This window comes from Giraffa tippelskirchi, chromosome 12 (assembly GCF_054371585.1).
Source record: "Giraffa tippelskirchi isolate mGirTip1 chromosome 12, T2T-mGirTip1v1.2.pri, whole genome shotgun sequence".
In the NCBI taxonomy this organism is placed as follows: Eukaryota; Metazoa; Chordata; class Mammalia; order Artiodactyla; family Giraffidae; genus Giraffa; species Giraffa tippelskirchi.
The window spans coordinates 90,349,034-90,373,691 of record NC_137286.1 but is presented as its reverse complement, the minus strand read 5'-3'; the positions used below and the strand labels follow the sequence as shown (position 1 = coordinate 90,373,691).

Below are 24,658 nucleotides of genomic sequence, written 5' to 3'. Positions count from 1 at the left end.
AGCACGCATGCATGCATAGTGCCATATGATCTGCTGATCGCAACCTGGCTTTGACCTCTCTATCAAGAAAAAGAAACACAAAAAGGCAAAATGGTTGCCTGAGGAGACCTTACAAATAGCTGAGAAAAGAAGAGAAGCTAAAGGCAAAGTAGAAAAGGAAAGATATACCCATTTGAATGCAGAGTTCCAAAGAATAGCAAGGAAAGATAAGAAAGCCTTCCTCAGTGATCATCACAAAGAAATAGAGGAAAACAAAAGAATGGAAAAGACTAGAGATCTCTTCAAGAAAATTAGAGATACCAAGGGAATATTGCATGCAAAGATGGGCACAATAAAGGACAGAAATGGTATGGACCTAAGACAAGCAGAAGATATTAAGAAGAGGTGGCAAGAATACACAGAAGAACTGTACAAAAGAGATCTTCATGACCCAGATAACCATGATGGTGTGATCAGTAACCTAGAGCCAGACATCCTAGAATGTGAAGTCAAGTGGGCCTTAGGAAGCATCACTACGAACAAAGCTAGTGGACGTGATGGAGTTCCAGTTGAGCTATTTCAAATCCTAAAAGATGATGCTGTTAAAGTGCTGCACTCAATATGCCAGCAAATTTGGAAAACTCAGCAATGGCCAGAGGACTGGAAAAGGTCAGTTTTCATTCCAGTCCCAAAGAAAGGCAATGCCAAAGAATGCTCAAACTACTACACAATTGCACTCATCTCACATGCTAGTAAAGTAATGCTCAAAATTCTCCAAGCCAGGCTTCAACAGAACATGAACCATGAACTTCCAGATGTTCAAGCTGGATTTAGAAAAGGCAGAGGAACCAGAGATCAAATTGCCAACATCTGTTGGATGATCAAAAAAACAAGGGAGTTCCAGCAAAACATCTATTTCTGCTTTATTGACTATACCAAGGCCTTTGACTGTGTGGATCATAATAAACTGTGGAAGATTCTGAAAGAGACGGGAATACCAGACCACCTGACCTGCGTCTTGAGAAATCTGTATGCAGGTCAGGAAGCAACAGTTAGAACTGAACATGGAACAACAGACTAGTTCCAAATAGGGAAAGGAGTATATCAAGGCTGTATATTGTCACCCTAGTTATTTATCTTATATGCAGAATACATCATGCAAAATACTGGGCTGGATGAAACACAAGCTGGAATCAAGATTGCCAGGAGAAATATCAATAACCTCAGATACACAGATGACACCACCCTTATGGCAAAAAGCAAAGAAGAACTAAAGAGCCTCTTGATGAAAGTGAAAGAGGAGAGTGAAAGAGTTGGCTTAAAACTCAACATTCAGAAAATGAAAATCATGGCATCTGGTGCCATCACTTCATGGCAAATAAATGGGGAAACAGTGGAAATAGTGAGAGACTTTATTGTTTGGGGCTCCAAAAATCACTGCAGTTGGTGGCTGCAGCCATGAAATTAAAAGACACTTGCTCCTTGGAAGAAAAGCTATGACCAACCTAGACAGCATATTAAAAAGCTGAGACATTACTTTGTCAACAAAGGTCCGTTTAGTCAAAGCTATGTTTTTTCCAGTAGTCATGTATGGATGTGAGAATTGGTCTAGAAAGAAAGCTGAGCACCGAAGAATTGATGGTTTTGAACTGTGGTGTTGGAGAAGACTCTTGAGAGCCCCTAGGACTGCAAGGAGATCCAACCAGTCAATCATAAAGGAAATCAGTCCTGAATATTCATTGGAAGGACTGATGCTAAAGCTGAAACTCCAATACTTTGGCCACCTGATGGGAAGTACTGACTCCTTTGAAAAGACCCTGATGCTGGGAAAGATTGAAGGCAGGAAGAGAAGGGGACAACAGAGGATGAGATGGTTGGGTGGCATCACTGACCCAATGTCCATGAGTTTGAGCAAGCTCTGGAAGTTGGTGATGGACCAGGAGGCCTGGCGTGCTGCAGTCCATGGGATTGGAAAGAGTTGGACATGACTGAGCAACTGAACTGAACTGATCAGCCTTTATTTCAGGAGTTTAGGGGAATATGAATACTTAAAGGTCCCCTTCCTTTTCCTACTTCTTTGGATATCACTATTTCCCCTAATACTTTTGGTTTGTAAGAATTGAAAGAAAGCCTTGGCAATTAGATTACAGGCTTATATGCAGGGTGCTCATCACCGCTCTACGGTGTTCAGGACTGTTATTGCACACTTCATGTTCTTGATGCTCTGATGTTTGGTCATAGTGATAGTATACTCTTCTGGTTCTCCTTTCCTTCTCTGACTACGATTTCTTTAGTCACTGTTTTGTCTACCACCACCTGTAGGTGTTCTTTAAAGATTTGTTCTTGGCTTTCTTGTGGGTCTCTCATATTGCACTGACTTCCCAGGTGGCACAGTGGTAAAGAATCCGCCTGCCGATGGAGGAGACATAGGAGATGCGGGTTCGATCCCTGGGTCAGAAAGATCCCTTGGAGTAGGAAATGGCAACCCACTCCAGTATTCTTGCCTGGAAAATTCCATGGAGAGAGGACCCTGGCGGCCAGCAGTCCATGGTGTCACAAAGAATTGCACAAGAGTGAGCAGTCGACTGAGCACACATTGCATGGGCAGAATGAGCAACCCCGGTGTAGATCTCTGGCTCTATTTTCTCTCCTAGTTCTTGTCTTCAACTGCCTCTGTAAACATCTATACCCAGAAGTCATGCTGGCATCTCAAACTTGTTACCTAAAAGCAACTTGTTATTGTGTAAAAATTTGTTTTCTCTTCTTTGGCCCTTATTTACTTTGAAGATATTACCCATCTACTCTCACATAGGCATGGAAACTCATCATCTTGTTTGTTCTCTCCATTATCACCTACATTTATTCAGTTGCCAAATCTATTGTCTCTGACACTCAAGTAGTCCTCTCCTTCCCACTGTGTAGTTAGTTTCATTGTCATCCTAGACTAGTGCAATTGCCTTTAATTTCATCTCCTATTTCTCTACCTTTTTGATTCTTTTTTTACTCTGCTAAATTCATATTCATGAAAGAGTTTGATTACCTCATGGCTCCCCTTTCCCCACAAATTAACAGTTAAACTCATTAGCCTAGTATTACAAACTCTTCATAATCTGATCCCAATCTGTGTTTCTTTTTACTGTCATTCACAATAGCATTTGCTTCTGATAAACTAAATTATTGTTTGTTATTTACATCTTGCACTTCCTAAATCCTCTGTTTCTGTCTCCATGTGACCAAATGCTACCCATCATTCAGAACTGGGTTCAGCGCACCTTTTCTCTGAAACGTTCTGTGATTCCTCAAGATGTAAGTACGTTTTGGCTCTCCTGAATTCTTTGGCACTTCATTAGTCTTTTCATTTGTGATTCATAACTTTTTGCCTTACACTGTAGTGATTTTTGGTACATGTATTATACCCCCTAAGAGAATGTGAATTCCTTATTTCACTCTGTATCCCCAAAGAGCATATTTTCCTCAGATGGTTGGATGAATGAATCCTATATATGGACATGATAAGAAAGTTGTAACAGGGCCTTGCCATTGTGTTCAGGGCCATTGCATATTAGTTGTATGGTTTGTCCACTGCTCAAAACTCCTGGCTAGGGAAGTGAGTAGGGCCTGAAATTCAGTTCACATTCCGCCTTCCCTCCAATCAAACTATGTGTCAGGCTGGTGGAGGGTTGCATCTGCCTGAAGAAAAGAATACTTGTTCTTTGCATGATGATGCTATCTTCTGGTTAATCTGTGCACCTGCTTGACTGCACCTGTCCCTTTTTCTGACTCTTACCAAAGTAAACTAGTAGCAACCCTGAAAGTACCGACAGTATTGATTGAAGTTCATTATGGAAACTACTTTGGGGACTTCCCTGGTGGTCCAGTGGCTAAGACTCCCCGCTTGCAATGCTGGGGGCCCAGTTTCAATCCCTGGTTAAGGAACTAGATCCCACATGTGGAAACAAAGATGAAAGATCCCACATGCTGCAACTAAGACCTGGTGTAGCCAAATAAATAAATAAATATAAAAAAAACCCTACTTTGTGTCACATAGAAAGTACCTCAGATTTGTTTGTTGAAATGAAAGATGTGGATTAATCAAGTGTAAAATAAAGCATTGTTATAGACAGTCTCCTTGATAATTTGCAATTAATCTCAAATTCATAAATATTCTGGAACCCTTGTGATACTTCTAGAACCTTTGAGATTTCTTGTAATATTTTACTTAGATCAAATGGCTCATAGTCCCATTTCCCTTTCCCCTGCCTAACTCTATCTTTTGGTTAGAGTAAATTAGACTAGACTCCAGAGTTTCTGTACTCCTGTCCTGTGCTTTTTTAAAATGCTGCATCCAGGGAATTCCTTGGCAGTCCCGTGATTAGGAATCCATGCTTTTACTGCCAAGGTCAGGTTCAGATCCTGATGGGGGAACTAAGATCCCACATGCCATGTGGTGTGGCAAAAAAAAAAAAAACCTGCATCCAGAATTCTTTTTTATTTATTTGTTTTAATTGGAGGCTAATTAATTTACAATATTATAGTTGTTTTTGCCATACATTGACATGAATCAGCCATGGGTATACATGTGTTCCCCATCCTGAACCCCCCTCCCACCACCCTCCCCATCCCAATCCCTTAGGGTCGTCCCAGCGCACCAGCCCTGAGCACCCTGTCTCATGCATCGAACCTGGACTGGTGATCTATTTCAGAATTCTCTTAATTGAATTATTTTAGCCTAGTTGGTGTATAAGGCTTTTATTTCTTCTTTGGACTGTGCTATGGCAAACTCAATGGACATGAGTTTGAGAAAACTGCAGGAGATAGTGAAGGACAGGGAAGCCTTAGTGTGCTTCAGTTCATCAGGTCGCAAAGAGTCGGACCCACCTGAGAGACTGAATAACGGAAGCGTCACACAGGATCTTAGAACCTCAATCTGGGGTCAAACCCACCCTTCCTGCAGTGGAAGCACAGAGTCTTAACCACTGGACCACCAGGGAAGTCTCAAGACAAATTTAAAAGTCCTTAAACACAGAGTTAATGACTTGTTGGTGTGTGGGTTATGTGTATCTCCAGGGCTCTTACTGTAGCACTTTGCATCTACTAAGTGTTTCATGAATGAGGTTGACTGCAAACTGCCTGTGACCCCCTCCAATGGATCTGCCTCATTTGAGAGTAGTCACAGAGAAACTTCAAGTTGGATGATGTACTTTTAGAATATGAGTTATCTTTTTTTTAATTTTGTGAGTGGATCAGTGTCTAATATTTAACAGTTAACTGGATGCCAGGCATGTATGTATATTATATTTCACTTGATCTTCATAACTAGCCCTGGAGTGTACACGGTTGTATCCAATTTAAAGATAATATTGCTTACATACAATCTGTTTTCATTCAACTCTGGGTCAGCCTAATTCCAAAGATTCTACGGCCTATGAAACTAGCCTTTTGATATGAGAAGAATGTTCAGAATAGTTTATCACATAAAGGCTTTCAGAGGCTATATATCTATATTCATTTATTAGTGAATAGATGTACGTAGAGATATATTTTATCTTGGCATTAGGGAAACAAGGTGGTCATTCCTTAGACTGGCATGGTAGAGCTTACTGCTGAGACCCAAGTATTACAGCAGCCACCGCAGCACAGTACCAGCAGGGGGCCAGAGTAGTGCTCCAAACTGAGAAAAGGTCTGATGTTCTCAGCTTTGAAAGATTGCTCCAACATTTTGGAAATACAGCCAGTGGGCAGGATTGTCACCTAAATTCTGTAATCCAAGCTTCCTCCTTCCTAAAAAAAGCAGGAGGAAATGGAAGAGTTAGTATGAGAACAAAAACAGACTAATGAAGCTTTGTTATCTTGCTGAAGATCTTTTAAAGCTTTCCAAATTTAGCCAAGGATTAACAATTAATGGATAATTGGAAATGTGTTTTCATTCTATCACTTAACCCCCATTTCAGTGCAGCTTGGACACCTGTAAAGCATTTCTCATCTAGCATTTCTTCTATATTCTGCTTTTATGAAAACAATTTGAATATCTTTAAGCAAGTTCCAGGGTAACAATTCTGCCTGAAACGGGAATTATGAAAAGAACTTGAGGTATCTGTGGTACGTGGATAGCATGGCAAACTCCTAAGGTAGTAAAAGAATTCTTTGCTTTGGGGCTTTCTTTTTGGCTTAAGACTGTTGAAGAATAAGTCAAATGTTATTCCTAGGCTACCTGAATGTGTAGCTGTGGTATTAATATTTTGTATCTACACTATGGTCTTTAAGAAGAGAGAAAAATAGAGAAACAAAAGCATAAATGAGAAGTGAGGGAGGAAAAAACAAAGAGAGAGGTAAATACCACTTAAAAAAATCTTTATTTGCCCAAATTAGCAAAATTATAGCAATAAGTTCACAATACTTGTTAGCATATTCAAATATATATACATATATTTTATGGTGGTGAAAGTAACAGTCATTTCTGCTTTAACACGATTTGAAAACACAGATTTGTTCCAATATGATTGATGTGTTAGGAAACATTTTAACATAATGCAGATTTCTCATTTGCTTTTGTATAGTTTCATGAATGCAGAAAACCATCCAGCTGAAACAAGCCATGGAGAAATACACAAAACATAGACACGCACACATCTCAAACACATACCAGCCATCTCTGTATACCTCATGTTATGTGAGTCACATTCATCCACCTTTGGTGTTACAACTTTTGTTTATGCCATATTTATTTTATGTATTTCTTAAACCACTTGCTGTAAAAAAATGTGTTATTTTTATTAGGTTCCTACTTTAAGAGAAAAAAGTATGTTTCTGATGACATTTTTGAGTATTGAGCTCCAACCGAATTTCCCCCACAATTTCTGTGGTTCTTATTGCATGATACAGAGCTGTGTAACGTGGTGATTTTTAGGAACACTTACCTTGTTTTGTAGTGAAACTGATTGTACATGTTAATTATAGAATATTTGGAAAACACTGGAATATATGAATGTAATCACCAGTGTTCCAGGACTTCCCTGGTGGTCCAGTGATTAAGACTTTGCACCCCAAACGAGGGGGCCCAAGTTCCATCCCTGGTCAGGGAACTAGATTCCACCTGCTGCAACTGAAAAAACAAAATTCCCACATGCCGCAACTAAAGATCACACATGTGGCAACTAAGACCTGGCACAGCCAAGTTAATAAACAAATAAGTAAATAAAAATAAATATTAAAAAAAAATTTTTTTTTAATATTTTTTAAAAAAATTACCAGTGTTCCAACTAACGTTAACACTTGGTATTGTTTCCATATCCATATAAAAAGAAATGTTTATGGAAAAAATAGAACAAAAATTGGGAGCTCATATTCTTTATTAAGCTTAGGATCTTGGATTTTTTAACTTGATATTATGCATTAACTATATCCCCATTTCTTTAAATATTCTTAAGCAGTTTGACTATGATATTACATATGAATGAATGAATTCTACTCAGTATTCAGCAGGTATGCTGAATGGCCTGCGACTATGCTAGTTTTTTGTACACTTGCTTCAGTTGATCAATACCCATGCTACATGGAACCCAATGATTAAATATAGTCAATCATGTAGTTTTGGACTTTCGGGGGAGGAGTGTTTGCTATACGTAGTAGTAGTGGCTCAGTGGTAAAGAATCCACCTGCAATGCAGGAGGTAAGGTTTCGAGCCCTGGGTCAGGAAGATCCCCTGGAGAAGGGCGTGGCACCGCAGTGCAGTATTCTTGCCTGAGAAATCCAGTTTACAGAGGAGTCTGGCAGGCTGTGTGTCCATGGGGTTACAAAGAGTTGGACATGACTGAAGCAACTGAGCACACACAGTGTAATAAATATCTCTGTATATGCTTCTTTGCATATTTGTTATTCTTAGAATGAATTTATAGACATTGAATTACTAAATGAAAAGGAATATGAATATTTTAAGCTTTTTGCAACTTATTATTAATATCCCTACAGGGAAAAGTTATGTTAATTTACACTCTGTGTTAAAGTACTAGAGTTCTTGTTTTATTTTACCATCACCAACCTTAGAAGTATAATTAAAGCAAACACAAAATAAAGTTTCTTATCTATTTAGGTAACTACAGTGTTATTGATCAGGAGGGAAGAATGTGAGGAAAATAGAGGCTGACCCCTTTCTATAGAGAGTTAAATACAGAAAGATATGGACCATGGGAAGTGGAGTGATGTACAGAACTAATAAATAGGAATTTAGCTAAGTAATAAGAGGTCTTTTAGAAAATGCATGCAAGATATGGTGAAAGGAGGCTGTAAAATTTCTGCCTTCTTGCAGTAAAACTTGTTGGCTGACCCAATGATATAAATAACATAGAAAAAAAGAGAAAGAAAGTCTTATTTAAGACCTTCCAGATATCACTTCCAATTGCCAGATTTTAAGCCACCCTCCTCATGATATTGTAAATAAGCAAAGTCACAGGTAAATGAAACGATCATAATCACTGAAGTGGAGTAATATGTGATTTCGCAGAGTTCTACCTGGGTAGAATTTGAGTCAAAGGATTTTGAGTAAAAGATAATGAACTCATGTGGGAAATTTGAGCATTTGTTTTATGTGTGTGTGTGTGTGTGTGTGTGTTTAAATTTTTGGCCACACGGAGTGACACAGGTTTTTAGTTCCCTGACCAGGGATCGAAACTGTGCCCCGTGCAGTGGAAGTGAGGAGTCTTAATCACTGGACTTCTAAAGAAGTCCCTGAACAATTGTTTTAGATTTGTCTTATATATTGTTACAGGGCTTTCCAGGTGGCTCAGTGGTAAAAAAAATCTGCCTGCCAAGGCAGGAAACATGGTCCCTGGATTGGGAAGATCCCCTGGAGAAGGAAATGCCAACCCACTCCAGTATTCTCGACTGGGAAATCCCCCGGACAGAAGAGCCTGGCAGGCTACAGTCCATGGGGTCACAAAAGAGTCTGACACAACTGAGCAACTAAACAACAACAACGTATACCATTGCAGATCCTCTGGGACTTGCTTGTCTCATTTCAGCTCTGTGCGAGCCCTCATGCAGGCACAATCTCATAGCTTCATCTCTTGTCATTCTGCAAGCCCTTTGCTACCTGCCCCAAGGCTTCACTGTGGCCACTGCTATGAGGTCTGCTCAGTGTTCAGACCCACACTGTGCAACCCAGAAGAACAGAGGAGTTAAACTCAGGGGTAGGGGATTTAATGCCCTTTGGGGAAAGCCTTTGATCAAGAAAAGATGAGAGCCATAGGTAAATTCATCCCTTTCCTTTCCCCGCCCCCCCCCAAACCCTAGGGGTGATCCTGAAATGCACTTTATATGGCTTCTAAGAGGCTCAGTCTGATAGATTTAACAGGTGGCCAGCTTGATAAGGCATTGTCATATTGGCTGTCCTCCTTCTTTGCTTTATTTCCCTATCCCCTCATTCCTGCTCACTGTGATTGGATTTCTTGTTAAAATAATATTACATGAGCCTTTTACTTCAGACCATTCTTTTGGTGGGGGCAGAAACACAGGCTACAAGGACAGCACCAAAAAGAATAGTGCCTGTAATTGACTGAAGCATATTAAATATATGAAAATTTGTGAACCTAATAGCGACAGTCAAAAGAAGAGAAAGAATTCCCCTACCAAAAAAACCCAGTCTCTCATTTGCCACCATTGAAAGTGCATATTACCAGCCTCCTTCTCTCAAAATTGATCATTAGGACTTTCCTGGTGGTGTCCAGTGTTTAAGACTCCATGCTTCCACTCCAAGGAGCGTGGGTTTGATCCATGGTCAAGGAACTAGGATCCCACATGCCACACAGCATAGCCAAAAAAAAAAAAAAAGAAGATAGTTTGCTCTATAATTATACATGTATAATAATGAAAAAATGTTTTTTGTAACCTTTAGCTTTTAAAATTCTCACTGAAGGGGTGTTACATATCCTGACCAATAGTGCTTGTGTGTGATGAGGTGGGGAGGAATGGGGAGACAGTCGACACCAAATAATTACGTTTGGTTTGCACATAAATGGTATAAACCATTTTGTGTTTGGTGTTGTTTCTCTATGTTCTATGTAATTTCCTTTGTATAACTAATATTGATGCTAAATTTCAAAATTTGCCATATTTTAAAAAATTTTTTCACAAAATTACATTGAAATTATAAATACTCATTCTAACACCTCCCTTGCTTTTTTAAGAATCTTCTGATCTATAGTCAGATGCATTATCCATTGCATCACTGACCCTCCATCTCCCTTGCTTTTTAAATCTCAAGATTAAATTGCTAATATTGGTGTATTTACTTCCTACACTTTCTTATTATGATTGAAAATAGCATCTGCCCAGAGGAACTAGCATATCGGCAGATAAATCTGTTATCACTATCAACATGCCTTTGTTATTTACATTTTGAAACAAGATGGTCAGGGCAATTTAATCTGTTGACAAAACCCCATGCAAGTATAGTACTTAGAGGGGAAAAAATGTGATGAGAAAAAAATTTTGTTTATCCCTAGACTTTTTTTTTTTTTTTTGGCCAAGAATTAAATTTGCATCAACTTAATTGCTTTACACACATTCTTGTGACATTGCATGATTGGGAGGGAGGGAGAGAAAGACGGAGCTGTGACTGTGTGGTATGTGTCTGTCTAAAAGCATGCATTAGAGGAGAGGAGAAAGCACAAGCAAGCTGGTTTGACCAGAAACAGAACTGCCTGTGACAGATTAAGAGACAAGCAAGGCTGGGAACCTGAGAGCAAGTAAAGAGAGTGGAAATTTACAGCTGCCCCGTGTGAGTGTTCAGTGAGCATTTTCTGCTAATGTTTTCCGGTGCTAACTGTTACTCTTCAAAGAGAGAGACAGAAAGGCAAGACAGATCGTGGACGGTCTTTTCTCTGCCATGCTTTGGTAATAGGAAGCACCCTCTGTTAAAGGGAAGATAAAGGCTACTTCATCTAAAGCGCTTTGAGCCCCAGAGAGAGCTGTCTTCAGCACCTCACCATGGGTCGACTTTTCGCTGCTTAGACAAGCCTGGACTTTTCTATAACATTGGGTGAGTATCAACCAGGTTACCTATCCTGGTTCACAGAAATGGAATTAATATGATAAACTTTCATTTAGTTGAGGTTTTACAGTTACTGCTTATAAATTTGTTTTATAAACCAAGCTGTTACCTCGTTTCTTTGTGCATGATGAACTGCTGTTACTAGGAGAGGTTTAAAAAAACAACAACTACAAAACAATACTTCTCTGTTGCCTAAGGCACTTGAATCATTACCAACTATTCTGTATCCATGGAATATCTTATTTTGGAAATGGGTTTTTATTTACAGAGTGTTTCCAAAAATAAAACAGTGGCAGGATACCATTTTTCATGTTTCTCTTTCAACTGAATGAAAATTCCAAAGTTACCTCTTTCTGTTTATTGTCAGTAAATTTAATATGATCATTGTGATGTTTGATAGTGTCAATTATTATAAATTGCAGCATTCCCTCATAATTCACTTAGGAATGTTAATGATGCCATTAATTAAAGGGATGTGAAATTTGAATGTTGAATGCTTCAGTTAGACTCAAAGTTCTATAGTGAAAATAAAAATTAGATAATTTACATCTCAAACTTACCATTTGATACAAAATGAATGCACCTTTCAAATTAAGGAATAAGGAGTGAGAACAGTTATTTTGTTCTCATAGATGGTACCAAACTCTCATACAATATTGTTGTTCTGGTGAAGAACTATTTTAACCAGTTGCATTTATGTATGTAAGTAGAGCAGAGAAAAAAAGAGTAAACTCTTGAAATATGTATTCACATTCCAATAAACTTCATTTTACAATCTTAACAGGGGAAATTGTATGCTAATTTTACATGTCTTTTTAAAGGCATCGATGGAAGGCATGTAATCATTCTTCTGTGGGAAGAAGGAAGTATATATTGTTAGGTGCTAAAGTGAGTCATCACTTAAAGATGCATCTTTCTAAGCAAAGTTTCTAATCTACTCTGCCAGCCTCAAAAAAGATGTCCTTAGTTATTGATTCAAGTGAGTCCTTTAAGCAGAACAACTTAGCAGAAGTGAAAACTTAAGCAGAGTGTCAGTGAACAATTAAAAGGGCTTGTACTCTAGGTATAATATAAACTGGCTGTACTTTTCCTAATATTTCCTGTATGTGTTCAGAAGCCTGTAGAACAGGTTTTGTTTCATGGGTTTGTATGTGTGTGTGTGTTTTGTTTTGTTTTAAACCTGTTGGCCTGTATATAAGAAGAAACTTAGCTGGTCTGTGGAAACCTTTTCTGAACTAGTATCTTGTTCTTGAAGTCAAAAGTAAATCCAATAGCAATTATATTTATATCACAAACCAAGTTTTACTTCTTTACAGAATTCCCCACACTCAGTGCTTAGACTGATGGAAGAATTGCACATAGCTTCACAATCTTCAGAATAAGCTTTTATTTTAAACTAGTATCTCATTGATATTATCTTAGTAGTGGCACCATTTCTTAAGCCTAGAGGATTGTAAATATATAGAAATAGGGAATAAGTCATCCACAGATTCCAACTTAGAAATTTATTTGTGAGTGGGTTGTTGGGAATTTAGGAACCATCTTCCCTGGGAAATGATTTAACAAATGATTGCTTGATTTTATTGTAGTTTAAGATTACATTTTATTCATGCTATAGAAAAACCATTGCCACCTGAAAAATATTAGAAAATCGGTTATTGCAAAGATTTGGACATGACTTAGTAACTGAACAACAGCAACAAAAAGTGATGAAACTAAATCTAAAAACAATTAAGGGTTGAATAAGACATTTTTATTTTTCCTAAATATTAATACTTGAAGAAAAGCAATATGTTTATAAATAGCATTTCTATGTACTTTTAAGAGCTTCTAAGATTAACTGCACTGTTTATGAGACCTAATCTTACATTAAAATCAGTGATTTTTCTTTTCCTTGTTAGAGAAATATTTCTAGCCATTGCTTTTATACTTATCAGGCATTTCTAAGATGTAGCCCAGTATGTGGCACATAAGTAGGTAGCTAATAAATATTTACCACATGGGGACTGAACTCTTTCTTTGGTTTACAAAAATGGAACTGAGTAGTTTTTCCAAGGTACCCCAAAAAGGAAAGGGGGTTAGGGGCACACAGTTTTCATTATGAGAAAGAGATGGCCTGTCAAGAATTGAATTTTAAGAAGCAAACAAAGTAATAGTAGTACAGAATAGGCCTAACTGTTAAAAGAAGAGAAGACCATGGTGTAACTTAGAGACAACCCTGAATGAGTAGGGATGGTGATGAGGGGGTCAGTTTACAAGCTTGGTATCTTGAGTACATGGGACATTCTGAAGTAAGGTGTCAACTTCAGCCATATTACTTATTACATAAATATTACATATCACTCTTACCTCAACTCAACAAATAATGGCATAATAACAATAATGAAACGCTTTGTAATTTATTATATCTGGGAAGGCAATTCTAAGTTATGATTCTGCAGTAGGGAGAGGCCTATTTGGGATATAACAAATACAGTAGAACTTTTATGTATACTTTTTTATTTTAAAATTTACATTTATTCAAATGTACCCATTTTAAGAGACTGTTTCACTGAATGTTGAGATATATATATATACTCTTGTAATCTCCATCCCATTGATTTTTTTAAAAAATATTTATTTATTTATTTTTGGCTGTGGGGTCTTACTTGCTCTGCATGGAATCTTCTCTGTGGCAAGCGGCATCTTTCTACTCAGTGTGCAGGTTTAGTTGCCCCGAGACATGTGAGATCTTAGTTTCCTGACCAAGGATCAAACCCATGTCCCTTGCCTTTGAAGGCATATTCTAAACCACTGGACTGCCGGGAAAGTCCCCATTCCACTGATTTTTAAAAATGAAACTTATTGGCCCAATTGTTTTCCCCCATAGATGTACTTTTTCATTGCATTATTTCTATCTGTGAGTCGTATTTGGAATAAGAGGTAAAAGAATGGGAATTTCTGAACTTTCCTGAAATTTAATGTGGTTGTTTAATTTTTTTTTTAGTTGAGAGAAGGTAACCGTGACTTAAGTTTAAATTAGCAAGCTCTATGGAAGACTTTTGGAAATGTTCCCCTCTTAACTTATTGCTGATTGTAAAAGAAACCTATATGAAGGAAAAAAAGGCTCATTTTTTTAAAAAATTATTTTTAATTGGAGGATAATTGCTTTACAGTGCTATGTTGGGTTCTGCTGTACAACCATTTGAATCAGCTATATCCATATATATGTGTGTATATATATATATATATATATATATCCCCTCCCTCTTGAGCTCCCCTCCCGCACACCCCCATCCCACCCCTGTAGGTCATCACAGACCCCCAGGCTGAGCTCCTGTGCTCTGCAGCAGCCTCCTACTAGCTATCTAGTTTACACACGGTAGTGTACATATGTCAGTGCTGCTCTCTGTCCGTCCCACCCTCTCCTTCCCCTGCTGTGTCCACAAGTCCGTTCTCTATGTCTGTGTCTCTATTCCTGCCCTGCAAATAGGTTAATCAGTACCATTTTTCTTGATTCCATATATATGCATCGATATGCGATATTCATTTTTCTGACTTATTTTACTCTGCATGACAGACTCTGGGTTCATCCACCTCACTACAACTGAATCAGTTTCATTCCTTTTTACGTCTGAGTAGTATTCCATTGTATATAGGTACCCCAACTTCTTTTTTCATTCATCAGTTGATGGACAAAAGATGTGGTTTTACCCATGGACATCCTGAGACTTTTCTTGTCTTCAGAAATAAATTTCCCACTCCCTTAAGATTTCATGGAAAACCTTTGAAGTTAGAACTGTTATTGAACAGTACAGTTGGAGGTTAGACATAAAAGCCTAGAAATACTCATTAGCTATTTCAGTTCAGTTCAGTTCAGTCATGTCTGACTCCTTGCGACCCCGTGGACTGTAGCATGCCAGGCTTCCCTGTCCATCACCAACTCCCGGAGTTTGCTCAAACTCATGTCCATTGAGTCGGTGATGCCATCCAATCATCTCATTCTCTGCTGGCCCCTTTTCTTCCTGTCCTTCAGTCTTTCCCAGTGTCAGGGTCTTTTCAAATGAGTCAGTTCCTCGTATCAGGTGGCCAAAGTATTGGAGCTTCAGTTTCATCATCAGTCCTTCCAATGAATATTCAGGACTGATTTCCTTTAGGATTGACTGGTTTGATCTTGCAGTCCAAGGTACTTCACGAGTCTTCTCCAACACCACAGTTCAAAAGCATTAATTCTTCGGCGCTCAGCTTTATATATGGTCCAACTCTCACATCCATACATGACTACTGGAAAAACTATAGCTTTGACTAGACAGACATTAGCCATTTATTCCCCTTTAAAATACTTCAAAGGATACCATGAGGGCATTTAAGGCCCCAAATGACCTCTTCTCCTAGCTTCTCCTTCCCCCTTCAAATGCACTCCTCTCCACTTACATCATAAACATGTTTAGATGAGTCATTGGAGTGACTGACATTGGGTCATCTGTAGAGGCACACACACGTAAATTAGGAATATGAAATATTTCACTGTGTCTTAGGAAAAGGAATGCTGCCAAAATCTACTAAAAGTCTACAGGGCCTGAGTTGCCGGGGAGCAGAGCTGAATAATTTTTTTTGGCTTTCTCTCCAGGATCTAAGCCAAGTACAACTCTTAAATGAAATTTCATAGCCAGAGTAACAGAAATCATTTGTTTGACTAATGCTTTGAAAAGACATGATGATCAGATATTCCACAGTTTGAACTTTAAGAAATGGTTATTTAGTCATTAAAACTTTCATTTATGAGAAGGTGTTTCCATTGTAAAACCATTTGCATGATCTATTAAACAAAGTTTGAAGAAAAACAGAGAAAATTTGAAGGAAGAAGAAAATTAAGTATTCATAATCCAGCTACCTAAAGGCAATCACTGTTAACTTTTAAAAATTATTTCTTTCTGCATAAGTTTTGTGTATTTGTAGTTTTGCTTGTTTTTATATAGTTGTCATTATACTCTATATTACGGGATGGTGCTTTTAGCTGCCTGTACATTTTATTTCACATTCTTCGTAAACATTTTCATAGCCATATACTGTATTCCATCAAATCTAAGAAGTCATTGGTTGTAAGGCATACACTTTATGTACCACTAAGAAAGAAAACAAACAAATGAACAAAAAACCCCTGCTAGTTAGTATAAGGTTCCATCAATTATTAAGACACATGCACATTTTAGAGATGTTGAAATGTGAAAGAAAAAAAAAAAGAGTTGTAAACATAACCATTGTTAGTTTATTTTCTTAGGACAAACTGATAGAAACAGAATTACTGAGTCAGAGGTTATGATATTTAAAGGCTCTAGATCCATGTTGCCCAATCCCACCAATAAGAAAAGAGAGAGCCTGTTGCATCTCACCATCAATAGACAGAATTTTCTCAAAACAACAGAGAAACTATGTTACATCATGAGCAAAATAGTCCTTCATTTTTAACTTTTCAGTGTTCCCATTATAGAAAATAGACATTTACTATGTGTTTAACTATATTTCCTCCTTTGTGGTTTTCTAATATGTATACATTATTTCTTCATGATTTTCTTATTTGTTTTAGATCTCCTTTTATAATGATTTTAGCCTTCTGTCTTTCATATTCATGTCACAGAATTCTCTTATTTGTGGTTTGCCTATAATGTTATTATTATTATTTTATCCATAAAAATTCAAAAAGTTTTAATTAAATTTGTAGCATATTTATATTAACTGATTTGTCAGTCCTTTTTTTTTTTTGAGATTTACTTCATCACTTGTAAAATTAGAGAAATTATTTTATATCCAGAAGTTTGAAAGTCACTTACAGTCACTTCTGTATCTGACCTGTTTTGTTCCATTTGTCTGTTTTTCTTGTCTTACTGTTTTACTTATAGCACTTTATAACACTTTTAATTTCATTCCCCCATAAGAAATCTTCCATTTTAAAATTTGTTATCCTTGTTCTTTTATATTCTTGACTGAATTTATTTACTAAAAACTTTCTTGGATTTGTGACTGGAATTGTATCAAATTACGGACTTTAGGAGTAATTGACATTTTAATGATATTTAAATGTTTAATATTTGATTTTTCTATTCAAAAACAAAATGGGTTTTTCTATTCAGTTCCTTGCTTCAGTTCAGTTCAGTAGCTCAGTTGTGTCTGACTTTTTGCAACCCCATGAATCTCAGCACGCCAGGCCTCCCTGTCCATCACCAACTCCCGGAGTTTACCCAAACTCATGTCCATCAAGTCAGTGATGCCATCCAACCATCTCATCCTCTGTCACTACCTTCTCCTCCTGCCCCCAATCCTTCCCGGCATCAGGGTCTTTTTCAATGAGTCAACTCTTCGCATGAGGTGACCAAAGTATTGGAGTTTCTTGCTTAGTTAATATGGATTTTTTTCCCTCACACATCTGTTTATTATTTCAGGAAAGAAGAAATATGCTCATTATAGGTAATACAGAAAAACATCAAGATGACAAATCTCATTCAGATAATATGAATTAATGTTAATAGAGCCACATTCCAGAAATGATTCTGTGGTTGTATACAGTGAAAAAGTGGCTTGCTGAAGGATTGAATAGATAAATAGACACATCTTGTACATCTTTAAGTACATCTTTCATTTGTTAGTTTTCTACCTCAGGAACAGTAACTATCCTTATGTTGGATTATTGCTGTCAATTTTCCATAGTGATAGATTCTTTATTTTTAACTTTTTATTTTGAGATTACTATAGATAAGAAACAATACCAAGAGATCCTGTATACCTTTCATCTAGTTTAACCCATAATGACATCTTGCATACTAATTAGCAGTTAGTGAAAGTGAAGTAAAAGTCGCTCAGCCATGTCCGACTCTTTGCCACCGCATGGACTGTAGTCCACCAGGCTCCTCTGTTCGTGGAATTCTCCAGGCCAGAATACTGGAGTAGGTTGCCGTTCCCTTCTCCAGGGGATCTTCCCAACCCAGGGATCGAACCCAGGTCTCCCACATTGCAGGCAGATTCTTTACTGTCTGAGCCACCAGGGAAGCCCAACTAGCAGGTAGTGAATTAATTTAATGGATAATGATCAGGACTTTTTTTTTTAATGATGTAGGATAGAATAGAATGGAATCTATCCAGAGTTCAGGTATTGTTTCATGAGACAACTATACAACCATTGATACACTCCTTCACTCTGGGTCACAATATAAAGTGTGTTTCTTACTATATGTCACTATTTTAAAAGGTGAAGGAGTTTCCTGGTGGTCCAGTGGCCAAGATTCCTTTCTCCCAAGACAGGGGCCCAGGTTCGATCCCTAGTTGGTAAACTAGATCCCACGTGCCACAACTAAACATCCCCCAGGCCACATCTAAGACCTGGAGTAGCCAAGTAAGTAAATAAATATTTTTAAAAAATAAACAATTAGAACTCAGAGAGTGAGTGAAATTCGCTCAGTTGTGTCCGACTCTGCGACCCCATAGTCCAGGGAATTCTGTAGGCCAGAATAATGGAGTGGGTAGCTGTTCCCTTCTCCAGGGCATCTTCCCAACCAAGGGATGGAACCCAGATCTCCCACATTGCAGACAGATTCTTTGCCAACTGAGCCACCGGGGAAGCCCAAATTGTGGTATAGTCCTAAGTGCATGCTAAGTCACTTCAGTTGTGTCCAGCTCTTTGTGACACTATGGACTGCCAGGCTCCTCTGTCCATGGGATTCTCCAGGCAAGAATACTAGAATGGGTTGCCATGCCCTTCTCCAGGGGATCTTCCTGACCCAGGGATCAAACCTGCATCTCTTGCATCTCCTGCATTGGGAGACAAGTTTTTTTTTTTTTTACCACTAGTGCCACCTGGGAAGCCAATGGGATGCGCTATAGCATGTAAGATAAATGTGAGATTTGTGTCAATACACAAATCTCATAAACATAATGTTGAGGTGGGGGGAAGAAACTGACCATGTAGTACCATTTCTGTAATGCTTCAAAGCACACACAACAATATCACGTATTATCTATAATATTAGTAAAAGTGTGAAAGTATGTATAGCATGGGTACATGATAAATACAGTATGAGCCAGAGGTGAATGGGATCAGAGAACTGAAGCTACCAAGGTGGTAGCTTGCATTGCTTTAATTTTTGAGCTGGGTGGTAAATACACAGGAACTTGTTACATTGTTTTCTAGTTCTTCTTCTAGATGCCCCAAATATTTTATTTAAACTAAATTAAAACACCTAGGGGGAAAAGCCGAGTTGAAGCATATTTTGATTAGCTTGGTGGTGTCACAATCCATCTGTGAGCCAATTGCTGGAGCCAGGGCAGTGGAAGAAATACTCTGGCCCTGCCTGGGTCACGTTCTCACCCTCTTGCTCGAGTTGGGGGGAGGTGGTGGTGTGTGTGAGGTGGGATGGGAAGGAGAGCAGAAAGGTCTATCACCAGAAAAAAACAGGCACCCAAAGTACCAGAGATTTTCTTTTCCTGTTCTGATCAGTTCATTTCAGTTCAGTCAGTTGCTCAATCGTGTCCAACTCTTTGCGACCCCATGAATTGCAGCACGCCAGGCCTCCCTGTCCTTCACCAACTCCCGGAGTCTACCCAAACCCATGTCCATTGAGTCAGTGATGCCATCCAACCATCTTATCCTCTGTCGTCCCCTTCTCCTCCTGCCCCCAATCCTTCCCAGCATTAGGGTCTTTTCCAATGAGTCAACTCTTCACATGGGGTGGCCAAAGTATTGGAATTTCAGCTTCAATATCAGTCCTTCCAATGAACACCCAGGACTGATCTCCCCTAGGATGGACTGGTTGGATCTTCTTGCAGTCCAAGGGGCTCTCAAGAGTCTTCTCCAACACCACAGTTCAAAAGCATCAATTCTGCGGCGCTCAGCTTTCTTCACTGTCCAACTCTCACATCCATACATGACCACTGGAAAAACCATAGCCTTGACTAGATGGACCTTTGTTGGCAAAGTAATGTCTCTGCTTTTAAATATGCTATCTAGGTTGGTCATAACTTTTCTTCCAAGGAGTAAGCGTCTTTTAATTTCATGGCTGCACTCACCATCTGCAGTGATTTTGGAGCCCAAAAAAATAAAGTCTGACACTGTTTCCCCATCTATTTCCCATGAAGTGATGGGACCAGATGCCATGATCTTAGTTTTCTGAATGTTGAGCTTTAAGCCAACTTTTTCACTCTCTTCTTTCACTTTCATCAAGAGGCTCTTTAGTTCTTCTTCACTTTCTGCCATAAGGGTGGTGTCATCTGCATATCTGAGGTTATTGATAATATTTCTAATTTCATTGTTATTTCCATTCTTCTTTTTCTTTGAGATTTTTGAGACAATTTCCTTTTTGACTTATTTAGTTCAATACTTTCTTCTTTTTATTCCCACATGAATGAATTGGAGATTCTCACCCTCCCACACCAAGGCTCCCTTTCAAGAACTATTTCTGGTTTTGTTGAGCTGTGGGTTTGACTCCATCTCAACTTTTGGTAAAAATTTTATGAAGTGTACACAGTCTATTTGCACATAAGTATGTTGGCCAGAGATTTAATTATGAGGTTATAGACTTTCCTGTCAGAACTCTAGATTCTCTCCATGGCTTCATGACATGTAGTTTTATGAAAGTCCAAAGACAACTTAATTTCAATCCTTTTTGTTGTTACAGTCCTTTTGTAGGAATGAGCTTTAAGAGAAAAACATTGGTTTCTTCCGAAAGCCACGCTGAGTTCTGTTGTTGTTGTTCGGTCACTCAGTCATGGCCGACTCTTTGCGACCCCATGGTCTGCAGCACGCTGCAGCACACTGAGTTTGGGGGTCTCATCTTTTATTAATCTCAGCCAGAAAAATCCCTTGAATGATCACATTTAGATTTTTTTTCTGCTTAAGCTCTTTTATCTTTGTTGCTTCTACTCCATGTTTTAGTTCCTTTTGCACTTGTTGGCTTCCTCCACTTCTTTTCATTGTTGTAATACGTGTTTTTATAGGATATAACACTGTATCTTCTCCATATTTCTATAATACTGGGTTGGCCAAAACGTTCATTCAGGTTTTTCCAATGCAGGATATACTACACACATACACACACACAGAGTATCTTATCTCCATCATTTTAGTTTGAGCTTTTCTGGTGTTCTGGCAAAACCCTTTTGTGTGGCTGTGTCTCCCACTGCATCGAGAACTCTCTGAGGCTTATTAACTTTTGCATTTAGTAGTGCAAGGCCTTGAACCTTATAGGAACTCAGTAAATATTTTTTGACTGAATATGTTATGGACTAATTGTGTACCTTTCAGTTGTCCTCAGTCAATGTTCTATGGGGTCACTTCTGCCCTGCGCAGATCTGGATTGCCATGCTACGTCTGGGGGTGTTTCTGTATGTGTGTGTGTATATTATGTGTTGATCTTTTATCTTGACCAGTTCTCCTCTATTTTTGTCTAAGTCCTTTCCTTTCCTGCCTCCCCACCCCCAGTTATCTCTGTTCTGTCTCCTACAGATAATTAATTCTGGAAGTAACCTTTCCTGTTGAAGTCCACAGGACACTTATCCCCTTTTCTTGTACTGCTTTAAAAAAAAAAAAGAACCTGTGTTATTTGTTGTTTATTCTGTTTACTTTCTTTGTAAATGAGGAAAGTACAACAGGGCCCGTGTCGGTCATCTGATATCTGTGTTGCTGCGTGGCCCACTGTCACCACTAACCTGGAGGGCAAGTTGGTTTTCAGTGCCCCGCGGGCATTCGTCTGGGCATTGTCGGTCTGTTGGACCTAACATGGCATCTTCTCTTGTTCCTGCTTCTTGTGTTGCTGAAATATAATGCATGTTCTAAAAACTCTGAGGTAGAATTTATGGAAAAATTACTAGTACCACATTATCCCAAGGAGGCACCATTTTCAGAACTCCACCTTACACTCTTTATCTTTGGCCTTGATAGATGCTAAGAATTAGACTCAGAATGGGTGTGGGCCAGTGATGAATAAGTGAGAGCTCACTGTATTTGGCCTATCTAATTTCAAATATGATGCTTTATCTTTCTTTAAGAATCAACCTTACAATATAAAGGTTCCTCAAAAAATTAAAAATAGAATGACCATATGGTATAGCAATTCAACTTCTGGGCACTTATCTGAAGAAAATGAAAACACCAATTCATAAAGAACTATGCACCCCATCTTTATTGCAACATTATTTACAATAGCCAAGATAATGGAAACAACCTAAGTGCCCATCTATGGATGAATGGATAAAGAGATGTTCTGTGTGTGTGAGGTGTGTGTGTGTGTGTGTGTAAAACAATATTATTCAGCCATAAAAGAGTGCAATCTTGCCATTTGTGACAACCAGGATGGAACTTTGAGGGTATTATGCTAAGTGAAGTAAATCAGAAAAAGACAAATACCATATGATCTCACTTATATGTGGAATCTAAAAAACTAAGAAACAGAAGCCAAGCTTATAGCTACACAGAATGGATTGGTGGTTGCCAGAGGCAGAGGGTGGAGTGTGGGTGAAGTGGGTGAAGGGGGTCAAAAGGTAAAAACTTTCAGTCATAAACTAAGTAAGTCATGGGGATGTATTAAAAAATAAAATAAGGTAACTTACTTGGTACTAACAGATAGAATGTATGTGGGCTTTCTCAGAGCCTTTGGCAACATTTGTCCTGATGTCTTCCTGAGTGAGATAGAAAAAATATGAGTTAAATGTTATGACAAGATGAATTCACAGTTAGTTTAAAAAAACATTTATTAAAAACTTAAATGACATGTAGACAAGCATGATAACTTCTGAATCATAGTGGATCCATTACCAAGTCAGAACTAGATTAGGATTTAAATACCTCATGTTTGTTTAGCAGATACGTTGAATGCCAGCATTATAATTCTTGATCACAAACAACAAATACTGAACAAAATTTTTGGAGGGATATCAGGTACCACAGAGATTTGACAGAAATCCTAGGGAAGCAGATTTGGGAAGTAGGAATCTAGGGGATGTAGTGTTTAGAACCATAACAAAGCTTATGCTGGATGCATAACTGGTTAGAGTATTGCTATCAGTTGCTGTTATACATTTGTGTGTAATATTCTTCATTGATTAATTGCATTATTGTTAATAAGAAAAATATGAGGAAAAATGAAGTTAACCCAGAAGTCTTTCTATAGAGGTATTGGTTAAATAAAATTGAATAAGAAATTACCAAATACTTCTAGTAATTATATGTCTGTATAATGGATGTTGTTGTTGTTCCGTCGCTCAGTTGTGTCTGACTCTTTGTGACCCATGGACTGCAGCACGCCAGGCTTTCCTGTCCTTCACTATCTCCTGAGTTTGCTCAAATTCATGTCCTCTGAGTTGGTAATGCCATCCAACCATCTCATCCTCTGTTGTCCCTTTCTCCTTCCCTCAATCTTGCCCAGCATAAGGGTCTTTTCCAGTGAGTTGGCTCTTCGCATCAGGTGGCCAAAGTATTGGAGCTTCAGTTTCAGCATCTGTCTTTCCAATGAATATTCAAGGCTGATTTCCTTTAGGACTGACTGGTTTGATTTCCTTGCAGTCCAAGGGACTCTCAAGAGATTTCTCCAACACCAGAGTTCAAAAGCATCAATTCTTCGGTGCTCAGCCTTCTTTATGGTCCAGCTCTCACATCCATACATGACTACTGGAAAAACCACAGCCTTGACTAGACAGAACTTTGTCAGCAACGTGGTATCTCTGCTTTTTAATACACTGTCTAGATTTGTCATAACTTTTCTTCCAAGGAGCAAGCACCTTTTAATTTCATGGCTGCAGTCACCGTCTACAGTGATTTTGGAGCCCAAGCAAATAATGTCTGTCACTGTTTCCATTGCTTCCCCATCTATTTGCCATGAGGTGATGGGCCCAGATGGCATGATCTTAGTTTTTTGAATGTTGTTTTAAGCCAACGTTTTCACTCTTCTCTTGCACCAAGAGGTTCTTTAGTTTCTCTTTGCTTTCTTCCATCAGGGAAAGCCTAAAAAAATACTATAGCCTGAAAAATACTGTTCTTAGTATTATTATATTTTGGTTTTAAAAATATATTTTTATATATAGAGAGAAAAATTCAGGAGGAATATGTATAAAAGCTGATAATAGTTGTTACCTCTGGATCACTGGTTAATGGGAGCTTTTGGTTAATTACATCATATTTCTGTAATGTTTGACATGTTTTTGCTAGTAAATGTAAAGCAAATAAATATGTTTCTCCTAACTGGAGCCTTTAATTTAGATCTTTTTCCCTAGCACATTTTTAGTATAAATAGGGTGATAACAGCTATATTTGGCTTTTTCTTCTCTATGCAAATAGACGTTCTCAAAAAGAAGAACTGATTTTTCTTTTCCCCTCTTCCTCACCTCCCCCCTCCCACCCATCATGGTAATCCTCATTTCATCAGTGAGTAAGGCCAGCTGAATATTTGAAGAGTAAAAAAAAAAAAAAAATCCTAAATAATTTTACATTGTAATTTTGTGATTGCTCTGGAGTGGAATGTTTTAAAATATTGCTTTACCAGAGCTTGTGGATCCTAGTCTGACTTTTGTTTTACATGTTCTATTTTATTTATCATCATTAATATCACCATCTTCTTCACTCTCTTTAGTCAAAATATCTAGTTTTAAATATCAGCTTATTCTCTAAGAATA

General features: G+C 38.2%; 1 protein-coding gene across 9 annotated transcripts in view; it reads left to right on the top strand.

Annotated features, from left to right (window-relative positions):
- The window catches only part of CAB39L (calcium binding protein 39 like), a 90,291-nt gene that overhangs the window by 15,380 nt on the left and 50,253 nt on the right, over positions 1–24,658 (top strand). For 2 of the 9 annotated variants that reach the window (XM_081547566.1, XM_081547570.1), the window contains exon 2: positions 10,896–11,014. The exons of 3 other annotated variants lie outside the window; for them this stretch is intronic. The gene's annotated coding sequence lies outside the window, so the exon portion shown is untranslated. Of the gene's footprint in view, positions 1–10,622; positions 11,015–24,658 lie in introns of those variants that run through there. 4 more of the 9 variants (XM_081547567.1, XM_081547568.1, XM_081547569.1 and 1 more) reach the window with 3 other exon arrangements.